Raw genomic sequence first — 12,151 nt, 5'->3', positions numbered from 1 at the left:
TTGGAAAGGTTATAGCATAAGGAAACTAAAAATCAATGTTTACATTTGGAGAGATACCTGTATGGCGGCCATTTTGGATTTTCAAAATGGCCACTGTAAAATACATATTTTGTTCTATTTCTGCCTCTAATTACCCTAAAAACTTTTTAAAATATACTAAACCTATATTTTCAGGGACAAGGAATCCAATGAAAGTATCAAATTAGTGCTATGGGGAATGGTAAGACACGAATCAAAGGTTTTGAATTGCAAAATACTGTCTTTATATTCGCGATAAGTTGCATAATCAAATACATGTTATCATCTTGTATGGGCAGTTAATAACATCAAAATGTGTCACAATAATTCATATCACCAAACATACACAGGCAGTCAGCAAAATCATATATACACATGCAGTCAGTATAACTTCACATCTACACAGGCAGTCATTGACAAAATATACACAGGCAGTCAATGGCATCAAACATACACGATTACAGAATATGCCATTTAGAGTTCGTCATCACTGTCCTGTGTGTCGTATCCGACAATATAGTCCGCATCGTTTTCACAGTCCGTTCCACACAAGCAAAGGTCGGTCAAATTGATTGGCAAATCGAATTGGTCGAATGGTCGATCGAATCGAATTCGATGAATCGAATCAAATCGAATCGATCGAATTGGTCGAATGGTCGATCGAAGCGATTGGTCGAATGGAATTGGTCGATTGGTCGAATTGGTCGAATCGAATTGGTCGGAATTGGCAAATGTAAACATTGATTTTCAGATTTTCCATGTAATAACGTTTCCAGAAATGTATAGGTTTGCTAATCTACCATGATTTTGAACGAAAAAACATAGTGAACCTGACTATCAGTTTACATCACTTTCAAGGATCAATTTATTTGTTTCGAAATGTCAAATGTGGTTTTTGTTTCTTTTAAAGGTCACATTAACAAAATCTAGAATAATTCCAACATGGTGGTCTTTCCGTCTTCTGCCGACTCCTCTCTGGCCTTGCCCCCCCAGCCCTCTCTGGGCTCTGTCCCCCAAATATTCCTACAGGTCGCACAAGATCTGCCTGCAACCCTCTTATGGTTAAACTGCCAAAATCAAGACTTTCTGCTCACCTTCACTCCTTCATTCCTCTTTTCTCCCGCCTCTGGAACAAACTCCCTCACTCTCTTCAATCCCACTCCACCCTCCAGGTCTTTAAAACAGCTGTCCACCACCATCTCTTATCCTCCCCCATCCAAAACCTTGATCTTTTCTACCCCCGCTAATTTCGGTCCCCTTGTGTTTTTATACCTCTCCCTCCCCTTCCCACGCCTCCTGCCCCCAAGCCCTCTCCCTCCCACACTTCTCCCTGCTCTCAAATGTTGTGGTTGTGTGCTTCCCCTTCTCTCCCCATCTTGTCTTCCGCTCCCTCTATTTGTATATTTTGTTTGTCTGGTCGATTTGTTTGTGAAATAAATGTTAGCTCTTTCACGAGCCTCGATTCAGTATACAAAAAAAAAAAAAAAAAACATAATTCCAATGAACTTTTGGTTCTAAGACATCTTGAAAAGTAAGCTCATCCCCACAAAAAAATATTCCATATTAAATGCCAAGTCTGTATATACAGTCACGTGAAAAAGTAAGTACACACCATGTAAAGTTTTGACTTTTTCAACATATTTCAACATACAGCTATTTGATCATCATTTCAACAATATTGATGGATAAAGGTGATATAATATGACAAATATCATGAAATATTTACATTTTGTAGTCCATTGTATAATTTTAAAAAACATCAATGCAAATTTCGTATGTGGAAAAATTAAGTACACCCCTACATTTATCACTACAAATACCTAAAATTAGAATCAGGTGAACCAGCTCAGGTGCAAATGATTAGAACATCGTTGGAGAGGATCTTGGAGGAACCTGTCTTATTTAAACCTCAGACATTTCGTTTGGTTTGCTCTTTGTTGTTGAAGTGTGTGGCATCACAAAGCCAAGATCAAAAGAGCTCTCTGAGGCCTTCAGAAAGAAGGTTATAGATGCCTACGAGTCTGGTAAGGGATTTAAAAAGATCTCCAAACAATTTGAAATCAATCATTCGAGTGTCCGGAAGATCATCTACAAGTGGAGAAGATTCCAAACAACTGCAAATGTGTTCAGGCCAGGCCGCCCCAGCAAGTTCAGCCCGAGAGCAGACCGCAAGATGCTGAAAGAGGTCTCTAATAACCCCAGAATGTCATCACGGGACCTACAGGTAGCTCTTGCCACTGTTGATGTCAAAGTGCACGAGTCTACCATTAGAAAGAGGCTGCACAAATTTGATCTACATGGGACGTGTGCCAGGAGGAAGCCTTTGCTGTCCAGAAAGAACATCAGGGCAAGACTAAAGTTTGCCAATGAACACCTAGGCAAAGACCAGCACTTCTGGAACAATGTGCTCTGGATAGTTGAGTCAAAGGTAGAGCTATTTGGCCACAGTACCAGAAGACATGTTTGGCGAAAACCAAAGACAGCATTTGACCACAAGAACCTGCTACCAACTGTAAAGCATTGTGGTGGAAATATTATGGTTTGGGGCAGCTTTGCTGCATCAGGGCCTGGGCAGCTCACCATCATAGAATCCACTTTTAATTCTTCATTGTACCAGAGGGTGCTTGAGGATAATGTAAGGCCATCTGTCGGAAAGTTGAAGCTCAACCGAAGGTGGACCTTGCAACATGACAATGATCCTAAACATACCAGTCAATCCACCAAGGAATGGCTGAAAAGAAAAAAATGGAGGGTTCTGGAATGGCCAAGTCAAAGCCCGGATCTAAATCCCATCGAGATGTTGTGGGGGGATTTGAAACGAGCTGTGCATGCAAGAAACCCCTCAAACATCGCACAGCTGAAAGAATTCTGCATGAATGGAGTGGGCAAAAATTTCTCCCAGTCAATGTCAGAGACTGGTAGACAATTATAAGAAATGCCTACTTGAGGTTGTTTCTGCCAAAGGGGGAAATACCACCTATTGGAGCCAAAGGTGTACTTACTTTTTCCACATGCGAAATTTGCATTTATGTTTATTTAAATTACACAATGGACTACAAAATGTAAATGTTTCATGATATTTGTTATATTATATCACCTTTATCTATCAATATTGTTGAAATGAAGATCAAATAGATGTATGTTGAAATATGTTGAAAAAGTCAAAACTTTACATGGGGTGTAAAGCTAGTATATATGTATATATATATACTAGCTGAAAGCACCCGGCGTTGCCCGGGTTATTTTTGAATGAATTTACTGCTATAATTCAGCTTTTACTCGTGGCCGTAGAAGATTGACTACTATAATTCAGCTCAGCTTTTAATTGCGAAATGGGCCCAGCCCGGCCGATGCGGCCTCGACCGGCCTCACCACCTAGCCTGCAACCTTCCCGGGGCCCGTCCCGACATTTTTGGTTCTTTTTGAATGAATTTACTACTATAATTCAGCTTTTACTCGCGGCCGTAGAAGATTGACTACTATAATTCAGCTCAGCTTTTAATTGCGAAATGGGCCCGGCCCGGCCGAAGCGGCCTCAACCGGCCTCGCCACCGAGCCTAAAACCTTCCCGGAGCCCGTCCCGATATTTTTTGTATTAGAGATTTCCTCCTATCTTTCACCGTTCAGGAGATTACCTTGCGCAGACAAACAAAAACTTTCTTTTATAATATAGAAAGAGAAGAGAAGAGAAGAGGTCTATATATTGTCTATTGTCTTTTGTCTACTGTCTATTGTCAATATATATATATTGTCTTTTATAATAGAGAGACTCTACCGGTCGTTCCGATGTTGGGGTCGACTCGGGACGAGTCTGGTGAGAGAGGGGGGTAGTGTTGCAGTTTTGAGAATAAAAGATAACCCCCCCTCTTAGTTAGTTGCACCACAACATGTAGCCTCACTTAGTACAGTTATTTCTTATTAAATGTAAGCATAGTCTCCTTTCCTGTGTTAGTATGCGTTGGAGCAGGCAAGTAAGTGTAGGCTTCGTTGCTCATTTGACTGGAATAGTCGAATACCATGTGCTCTTTGGGCTGGAATACCATGTGCTAGGGCCTGGAACAAGTCTAGGAGGCCCCAGGGAGGAGCTGAAGGGGAGTGGCCGGTAAGCGGCCAGCAGCCAATGGGAGCTCAAGGGGAGTGGCTAACAACGGCAGCCAGGGGAGGAGTTTGGAACATTCGGGTAAGACTCTGGGGAGGGGCTATAAAACCTGGGCCGGAACCACAAACTGAGACTGCCCCCGAACGCTCTCTCCGTGGCCAAGCTCCCAGCGCGCTGTCTATCTCTGAGCTCTCCGTCCCGGGATCCGAACGCTCTCTCCGTGGCCAAGCTCCCAGCGCGCTGTCTATCTCTGAGCTCTCTGTCCCGGGATTCTGAAGGGCTGTGGGTGTGATAGAAAGCACAAACTCTCCCTGTGCCCTGCGCTCTGCTGCCTGTTAATAGCGCTTGCGAGGACGATCCCTCCCGGGCCCACAGACGCCAACGATCCCCTTCCCTGAGCTCCCTGCACGTGCCGCAAACATCCCAGGGACGCGCCCAACGAGCTGACCGGGGCGAACGGTGCCAAGGCCGCGCTTGAGCGCGTTCTCTTCTTCTTCATCCTTTTCCCCGCGTGAGTGAACGGGCCCTTGTCCGGGGATTAAGTAAGGCCGTTAAGCTTCTGCCCTGTGTCTCTTTGCCCAGATTATTTGTATAAATTGTATAATAAACCTGTGTTCTTTCGCATCCATTTGGTCGTTCACGTCATTTCCCACCATTGGCTTCGCACTGTACGAATAAAACCGTTCAATCGGGTTCAATAAGAATTAACAGCACGAGTCACGTGACACGCAAACCGCTCGGGCGTATCAGACCAGCGTGACTCGTGCGAGGTCCAGTCCCCGTTCTCGTGGCTGCGTGTGTATCGAAGGTACGTGGGGATTCGACCCGATACCCTTCCGCACGCTCGCTACGGGGGTGGCGGCTGGAATTGCTCCGCAATCCGCCCCACGAGTGTAAAGTGGGTCGCGGCCTCGTGGACTCGAAGGCCCGAGGGGGAAAAGGGTTTAACCCCCCTCTGTACGTCGACGGGCTCGAGAGATCCGCAACAAATTATATACATATATATTGTTGTGGATATGAGAATGTTTTTTTTTTTTATTGTTGTGGTAAAATGTTGTTGTAAAAGGTTGTTGTAAAATATCACCCCTCCTCCCTCCGTTTGTGGTTGTATAAAGGTCAAAGGGCGTTCCCGTAGTTAGTCCATAAAACATACATGCAGGACACGATATATCTTTTTTGACAGTTATATCCTTATTATGTGTATTAGTGTAAGGCTGTGTCTTCCATTAATTGAAATACTCCATTGCACCAGTGAAAGAGATAGATTCCCTTCATTCCCACTCCCAACACTTCCATTCCCCCCCTTTCCGTCAATTGCAATTCGCATTGCCAACTGCATGTTGGGCGGTTTTCCCTTCATCCACCATTGACCACGAGGCAGGGTTGGGGGAAGGAAGGCGGGTCTCCACCTCGTCATAGCGGGGAGGAGGGGCGTGCCCGCCCGTCGTCATCCAGGGCGGAGCCCGAGGGTCGCGCGACCAACCAGGGCCGAGGTAAGCACCCCGATGGGCGTGTCCAAAACGCCGGCGGCGTAATCGCTGGAGGCGCTATAAAAGGCGCAAACGGAAGTGAGTAGAGAGTTGGTCTGAGTCGGTTGCCAGAGGAGTTGGTCGTCAGAGGAGGGTCAGTGGTTGCGTTGGTTGCGGTGGTAAGAAGTCGGTGGTGAGAAGTGGTGGCGTCGAGTGGTCAGTGGTTGCGTTGAGTTGTCAATGGTGAGGAGACACCAGGGCCAAGAGAGAGAAGGTGCCAAGGGCCATTACCAGCAGTTGCGCCAGAGACGGCAGACGTGCCCTGAGCTGAGCCAGACAAGCAGCGTTGACTCCACCAAGCAGCTTCAACCCATTACCCCGCGGGGATCAGATAGCGGTGGCATCGGTGGCCGTCGAGGTCCAGCCGACGTCCCGTGCGGGATCACGCCCGAACCATCTGCCCCAGCTGAACTTTCCCATTCCTCCTTCCAACATTCATTCCATTCCATCCTTCTTGTATACGTGAGTTTGTTCTGTTTGTTCTGTCCTGGGTTAATTAAGCTGTATAAGTTAATAATTGCACTGTGTCTCTAATCCTTCTGTATATTATTTTATTATCTTTCCTTCTCCTTGGTTACTTTGAGCATGTAAATAGTAGGAATAAATTTAGTGGTATTTCCAACCTTTTTGTCTTCTGCTTCTTCTTCTTCACATCCGTGTCGCCTTTGTCTTTTCCATATTGACTAGTTGTGGTGCGATCCGGCCAAAGTTCTGGGTGAATCGGGTGAGTCAGGGATCCTGTAACGGTCGCGGCAATACCACCGCTCGGTAAATAACATCTTAATCCGCGATCTGTAACAATTGGTGTCTGGGAGTGGGATTCGAGGCCCGAACCAAATTTTTAAAACGAATAGGAAAAAAAAAAATTTGGTCAAAATTTGGAGCGGCCGAAATTTGTTTTGTTTTACAAAACCTGAACTTTGAAATCGCGCCATGGCTGGTCAAGGCGACGGGATGCCGGTGGGTGAGCTAGAGGAGGGGTTAGGAGTAACCCAGGATCAAATGGAGGGGAGCAATGAGGAGGCGGTTGAGGGAGTATCAGGTGCACAAAATGGCGTGCTCGCGCACGTGGTTGAAGGGTCCCAAAATAGCGGCGCAGTGGAGGGCGAGCCCGCGGTGGCGGCTGGGGACGCTGGGCAAACCGGGTTTGACCTCAGATTATTCTTGACCCAACTGAATGCAAAAATGGATAGAATGGGGAACCGGATGGATGCTCAGGGTGAGCGATTGGAGGGCCAAATGGGGGTAATGGGGAACCGGATGGAAGCTCAGGGTGAGCGATTGGAGGGCCAAATGGGGGAAATGAGGGACGAAGCGAGGGGTACCAATGCCCAAATCGGGGAATTAGACAAGAAATTTGAAGGGATGAAACATGGGTTAACGGGGGTGGAAAATAGAATGGCTGCCCAGGAGAATCAAATAGAGGGGATGAAAAATGGGTTAATGGGGCTAGAAAATAGCATGGAAGGCAAATTGCGGGAGATAGGGGAGCAATCCGCCCGAGAAATTAAACAAATGGGAGAGCAGATAGAGGAGGTAAAAATCGGGGTAGAAACCAAACTGGATGCTCAGAGGGATGAATTGGGACAGATGAGGGCGGCATCTACAAAAGAAAGGGAGGAGATGAAGGAGGAGGTCTCGGGGCTACGCGAGGAGGTAAAGCGAGGTGAGAAGCGTATGGAGAAAGAGGTGAGGAATAATACGGCTAGGTTACAGGGGGGAATAGAAGATCTGACGAAGGGAGTAGAACAGCTGACAGTCGGACAAAGGGAACTAGCGGACCAAGTGGAAAAGAACACTGCAATCATCGGGGGTTTGAAAGCAACACAAAAGGACATTAAAAACGAATTAATAGCAACACAAAAGGAATGTCAGATGGTACATGAGGGGTTGACGAAGAAGTTGGAGGAGGTGACAGAAGTGATGGAGACGAAGGACCGAGAGGTGAGGACGCACATCGAAACGGTTAAGGTGGCGTTAGAGGAAGAGATAGAGGGGGCGCACCGGGAGATGAAGGAGGTAAAGGAAAAATTAGAGGAGGTGGAAGAGGGGGTGAGTGAAATTAAGAAGAGACGGAGGGAAACTAAGAGGGAGATAAAGGAGGAAGTCATGGAATATGTACAAGGTCTGTGTTCAAATCATGATGAGGTGCTCACTAACCAAATAAAAAGTTTGCAGGTGGCAGAGGAGGTGCGACGACGAAGTACGGAGGTGAGTGGCAATGTATATGATGTGAGGGGAGATTCAGTCGGCTTGGGGGGTGGTGTAGACCCGGGTGTTCGTGAGGGACCAATGGTAAGATGTATGACTGGTCCGGAGTGGAAGGACAGGGGAGGTGTGCAAGGAGGTTTGGCTATGGGGAGTGAGGAGGGTGCAGGTGGCACCAGGTAGGATTGCACAGGTGTGCAACGACAGGTGAATGAAGGACAGGTGTATGGAATAAATGGTATGGAGTATAGGAATGGATGGTCGTGGAGTGAGTATGGTGGAAATTGTGGAGTGGAGTGGATGGTGCGAAGGTGTGAATGGGGGAAGAGTGGACCCCCATCACGGATACCCGGGGCGGGTAGTGTAAGTGTTAGGTAGAGGGTACAGGTAAATTGTGGTTGGATATTGGCATCTGTGGTGCAGGTGAAAGAATGGTATTTGGATGGGTGCATTAGTGTTGTGGAAATGGCTGGGCGTGTAGCCTGTTAGTGTGTGTAGTTGGTTTGGGCACTCCACCACTGTGAGGATGTCGGCCAGGTGAGGCCGCAGGTGGGCTCTGGGAGCCGGTAGTAGTTGTTGTGGATGGGGCCCGAGGATCCGGAGGACGGACCCGGGTAGCCCAGTGCCAGAGGGCACCGAGTGGGGTGACAGAGCCAGGAGGGGCCTGCCCCAGTTAGATAGGTTAGGGTGAGGAGCTAGGTAAGCTCGGGTGGCAACTGCAGTGGTGGAGGTGTGCAGGTGGGTAGACCTGCAGGGAGAGCTACACGTCGCAGCCCAGAAATTGTGCGAGAGCACCGGGAGATGAATCGGGGGAGTGAGACCCCAAATTGAGAAGCACCACAGTTTGGTCAATGGGAATTGGTTTTTAGAACCCATAGTGTAAGTTGGCCAATGGATTGGCAGGGAGAGACCCCGGGTAGTGTAAAGTGTGTTAAAATCATTTAGAGGATAGTTAGGATGAAGGATCTCCTCGCACCATCTGCATCCACTCACCTGAGGTGACAGGTACTCCGCACCATGCCATGTTTTATTATTTTTACTGTGCAAATGTTTGGATTGTGAGACGCATCATGACGTGGGTGTGACATTGTGCGTAGTTCCATCTCTGCCTCCTTATGAGGATTGAGGAATTTGGTGATGGCAAATTTTGAAGTAGAGGGATTGTGGAGACGAATTTGGTATAGGGGAAATATGGGGAAGACGTGACAGTAGTGACGAATTTGTAAATGTGTAGATTTTTGTACATATGGGGTAAGGGCAAGGGTAGGGTAGGTGACAGGGGGGTGACGTACGGTAGGGACGAGCTTTCTCACTTCGCCCTCCGTACGCATTTCGCCTTGCATTGCCTTATTGATGTGTACCCTTGTGACCTTACCCCTCGCTCAATTGTCTTTCCCCTTTTGTCTCCCACATGACCTGTGCGCCATTGGGTGCCGAGGGGAGCGTGCGTGGGTCGGCCATTGTGCGCCCGAAATTCCCAGAACCAGCTGTCTGCATCGATGCACCACATTATGGACCACATGTCTGTGGCCGAGCACCACCTATGGACCCCATGGGTTGGGGCATGGCCCCTCTGCTGGAACCGGCCATGAGGGCCTGAAATCTTGCTGGCGGACCTTGGCCACAGGGCACCGATGCCCCACAGGTGAACCACACGTAGTCGGCCCTGTGGGCCATAAATAAAGCAAATAAAAAGGACACATTGGGCACACGTTTTAATACAAATAGGCCGCCAGTAAGTAAAGCAAAAGAATGACAACATCCGGAAGACCAAATAATAATAACCAGCAGAGGGAGCCGAAGAGCAAGAGACCACCTGCAGGGTTAGGGGTTGTTGAATTTATTTTATTGTTGAACATTGATGAACAATGGTGACTGCACCGATTGGTGCTTGGGTTTGTATTGGTGCGTTTTTGGGTGCTTTAATGGTGCGTCGATGCAGAGCAGACTGTCTCCCCCCCAGAAAGAACAATCACAGGTCCTGGGTTAGTTTTGTAAATAAAAATAGCGTCATTGTAAATAATGCTTCCCACCGTCAGTGTATAGTTTGAAGACCATTCCGCAATTCGGTTAACTGTGGGCGTAAGTCTGTTAGGCAGGGTGCAATGGAGCAGCGGGACACATTTATTTATGTTTTAAAACTGTCGCACTCAGGGTCAGGTTAAAAGTAGAGGGAACTACACCTACGTGCCACACTAAGGTAAAAGTTATAGGCCCGGGACGTGCCTAAGGGGAGGAGGGTGCAGTGTTGTGGATATGAGAATGTTTTTTTATTTTATTGTTGTGGTAAAATGTTGTTGTAAAAGGTTGTTGTAAAATATCACCCCTCCTCCCTCCGTTTGTGGTTGTATAAAGGTCAAAGGGCGTTCCCGTAGTTAGTCCATAAAACATACATGCAGGACACGATATATCTTTTTTGACAGTTATATCCTTATTATGTGTATTAGTGTAAGGCTGTGTCTTCCATTAATTGAAATACTCCATTGCACCAGTGAAAGAGATAGATTCCCTTCATTCCCACTCCCAACACTTCCATTCCCCCCCTTTCCGTCAATTGCAATTCGCATTGCCAACTGCATGTTGGGCGGTTTTCCCTTCATCCGCCATTGACCACGAGGCAGGGTTGGGGGAAGGAAGGCGGGTCTCCACCTCGTCATAGCGGGGAGGAGGGGCGTGCCCGCCCGTCGTCATCCAGGGCGGAGCCCGAGGGTCGCGCGACCAACCAGGGCCGAGGTGAGCACCCCGATGGGCGTGTCCAAAACGCCGGCGGCGTAATCGCTGGAGGCGCTATAAAAGGCGCAAACGGAAGTGAGTAGAGAGTTGGTCTGAGTCGGTTGCCAGAGGAGTTGGTCGTCAGAGGAGGGTCAGTGGTTGCGTTGGTTGCGGTGGTAAGAAGTCGGTGGTGAGAAGTGGTGGCGTCGAGGGGTCAGTGGTTGCGTTGGTTGCGTTGAGTTGTCAATGGTGAGGAGACACCAGGGCCAGGAGAGAGAAGGTGCCAAGGGCCATTACCAGCAGTTGCGCCAGAGACGGCAGACGCGCCCTGAGCTGAGCCAGAGAGGCAGCGTTGACTCCACCAGGCAGCTTCAACCCGTTACCCCGCGGGGACCAAATAGCGGTGGCATCGGTGGCCGTCGAGGTCCAGCCGACGTCCCGTGCGGGATCAAGCCCGAACCATCTGCCCCAGCTGAACCTTCCCATTCCTCCTTCCAACATTCATTCCATTCCATCCTTCTTGTATACGTGAGTTTGTTTTGTTTGTTCTGTCCCTGGGTATTTAATTAAGTCTGTAGGTAAGCTAGTATTTTCCCTGTGTCACCTGCGTCTTATGTGCTTGTAAATAAACGTGACTGCTTTCTTTTTGCTTGTGTGTAAATAGTCAATAAATTCAGTCGTATTTCCAGACCTTTCTTGGCATTCCTTTTCCTCTTGCATTGCGTCGTTTTTGTCTTTTCCCTCATTGAGCAGCTGTGGTGCGATACGGCCAAAGTTCTGGGTGAATCGGGTGAGTCAGGGATCCTGTAACGGTCGCGGCAATACCAAACCGCTCGGTAACTAACATCTTAATCCGCGATCTGTAACAATTGGTGTCTGGGAGTGGGATTCGAGGCCCGAACCAAATTTTTTTAAAAACGAATAGAGGAAAAAAAAAATTTGGTCAAAATTACGAGCTGCCGAAATTTGTTTTTTTTTAAAGAAAAACCCGAATTTTGAAATCGCGCCATGGCTGGTCAAGGCGACGGGATGCCGGTGGGAGAGATAGAGGGGTTAGGAGTAACCCAGGATCAAATGGAGGGGAGCAATGAGGAGGCGGTTGAGGGAGTATCAGACGCACAAAATGGCGGCCTCGCGCACATGATTATTGTGGCGCCAAATTTAGCCGCGCCCGTGACCGTAGCAGCGCCGCCGATGGATTGGGGCCTATTTATGGAACAAATAAAGGCGCTCATGGTCCAGACAAGTGAAGACCTGAGGAATGACTTGGGAAACCAAATGGGGGTAATGAGGGACGAAGCGAGGGGTACTGGTGAGGGGTTAGACAAGAAATTTGGGAAGTTAGACAAAAATTTTGAGGGGTTAGACAACGGGATAAAAGAGGTAAAGAATGGGTTAATGGGGTTAGAAAATAGGATGGAGGACAAATTGCGGGAGATAGGGGAGCAATCCGCCCGAGAAATTAAACAAATGGGAGAGCAGATAGAGGAGGTAAAAATCGGGGTAGAAACCAAACTGGATGCTCAGAGGGATGAATTGGGACAGATGAGGGCGGCATCTACAAAAGAAAGGGAGGAGATGAAGG

General features: G+C 47.9%; 1 protein-coding gene across 2 annotated transcripts in view; it reads right to left on the bottom strand.

Annotated features, from left to right (window-relative positions):
- LOC137436460 (ubiquitin carboxyl-terminal hydrolase 15) overlaps positions 1-12,151 on the bottom strand; it is a 115,345-nt gene that overhangs the window by 92,588 nt on the left and 10,606 nt on the right. The gene's annotated exons all lie outside the window — the stretch shown is intronic.

Source organism: Myxine glutinosa, chromosome 11 (assembly GCF_964187855.1).
Source record: "Myxine glutinosa chromosome 11, kmMyxGlut1.1, whole genome shotgun sequence".
In the NCBI taxonomy this organism is placed as follows: domain Eukaryota; kingdom Metazoa; phylum Chordata; class Myxini; order Myxiniformes; family Myxinidae; genus Myxine; species Myxine glutinosa.
This window is presented reverse-complemented; position numbering and strand designations above follow the sequence as displayed.